We start from the raw sequence: 2,292 nt of genomic DNA on the forward strand, positions 1-2,292 counted from the left end.
CCTCCTCTTGAAGTAGCACATTTTCTCTGAGGGTCAGAGGGTAAAACGCCATCTGCCCCTTGGTGGACCCAGGTGGATGACCAACTATGCACAAGAAGAGGAGGAAGAGGGTTCAGTTTGGCAGGCTGTCTCTGTCTCAGGTCTTGGATCCTGTGGGAAGATGGTGATGGGGAAGTGGGCTGCTCTGGTGGCCCCACACTCCTGGCATACTTGTCACAGATACATCGGTCCCAAATTCAAGTGTCTTCAGAAGGTGAAGATGTAAACCACTCTGCAAGGTCAACTCTTAACATGTCACAACAAATACAAACACACACACACACACACACACACACACACACACACACACACACACACTCCCACCCCTCCTCAACCTGTGTTGAGATGATAACTTTGCCTTCCCACCCCAAAGGGGCTTTCCCTCTCAGGGGGCCTGGGAGGACCAGGGAGTGGATGGCATCCCTAGCCTGGATGGTCTAGATAGGATCCACTGTCTCCCACACTGAGGCTCAAGCCCTGAGGTTCTGTGGTGCCATCTACAATACAGGGCTGAGTGAGAACAGGGAGGGGAAAGGGAATCCAGTATTTGGTGAAAGTGCACCGTGGGGTGGGTACCAGACTTCAGGGAAGACCTCAGATCCCATCAGCAGACCCTGTTCCTACATCATTTGAGACAATTGGGTCACAGGGGCTGACATGAGATTTCCACGAAGCACTTTGAGGGCAGAGTGGGGCAGAGCATGATAAAAGCAACAAGGTACCCAGAGACAGAGGGCAAACTCTTGCCATCCTGGGATGCTGTCTCCTAGTCCCAATCTTTGGGACAACAGAGGAACTCACTGATGAAGAGGGCCACACAGTTTCCGTAACTGAGCAAAAAGACCACATGCCCCTTGGGATGGCTGGGTCCCAGTGTGGGGGTGAGCATGAAGTCTCCCCAACCTGTGTACTCAGTCCTTCGTCACCCTCCCCAGCTCTAGCCACTTCACTGGCATGTGCAGGACAGCTGAGGCAGTCCGTGGCTTAAGAAGAGAATTCTTGGCTTGGAGACCTGGGACAGAACCAAACATGACTGGAGAAAAAGAAATGCCAATGTAATGAAGCCTAATGACATTCTGCTACACTCATAGATTGTCCACTGCCCCAATTGTTATCACAGAGCCTTTTTCTAGTAACTGAAGGAAACAGATGCAGAGATCTACAGCCCAGCCCTGGGCCAAGCTCGGGGAATCCTGTTGAAGAGAAGGAGAAAGGATCGTACAAGCCAGGAGGGTCAAGGTCATCATAAGGGAACCCATAGAAACAACTAACCTGGGCTCATAGGAGCTCACAGACTCTGGTCCGACAGCCAGGGAGCCTGCATTGGACTGATACATGTGACAGTTGTGTAGCTTGGTTTACATGAGGAACTCCTAGCATAGGACTGGGGCTGTCCCTAATGCTTTGGCTGGCTTTTAGGAACCTATTCCTCATCCTGGGTTGCCTTGCCCGGACAAATACAAGGGGAGAAACTTAGTCCTCCCAAAACTTGATATGCCATGCTTTGTTGATACCCACGGGAGGCCTGAGCCTTTCTGAACAGAAACAGAGGAAGGGTGGACTGGGGTTGGGGCAGGGTGGGGGGTGGGGAAAAAGGAATGGAAGGAGAGGAGGGAGGGGAAACTGTGGTTAGTACGTAAAATAAATGAATAAATTTAATTAATGAAAAAAAGATAAAAAGAGAATTCTCCCCTGTACATCATCCCAGCAGCCCCTCCCTTCCTATTCCCTCCCCTCCCTTCCTATTCCCTCCCCTCCCCTCCTCATCCCGTCTCCCCCTTCTCTCCTATGATATCCCATGTTGGCATATAGTAGAGGGGGGTCCCAGGTCCCAGTTCCTTTTTCTGACTACTCGGTTCTATTGGGAGAATATCTTCTTAGCCCTACGCTCTCGGGCTGCCTCCCCTGGAGAAGACTGAGGTATAGAATACAAGACTGAAGCTCAATCTAAGCAGGCTGGAGAGAGAGGAGGGAGTGGAGGGTTGGGGGAGCCTCAGGAGGCTCTTATGGGGATGTAGACACAGAACTGAGAGCCTCCTCCAGGCTTTCCTCCCTGAGAACAGAGCATTGCTCTCCCCCACACTCTGACACTCACTGGGTTTTGTTGCTGTTAAGTGTTTTGAATCCTGGTTGGCACTGCTCCAAACAGGTCACATTGATGGCACATAAACAGAGCAGCATGGTGTAGACCCAATGTGTCTTCTGCAAATTCCAGTGTTGAAATCCAAACCTTCAAGGTAAAGGTGTGTGTGT

The sequence above is a fragment of the Onychomys torridus genome, chromosome 5, assembly GCF_903995425.1.
Source record: "Onychomys torridus chromosome 5, mOncTor1.1, whole genome shotgun sequence".
Taxonomy (NCBI): Eukaryota; Metazoa; Chordata; class Mammalia; order Rodentia; family Cricetidae; genus Onychomys; species Onychomys torridus.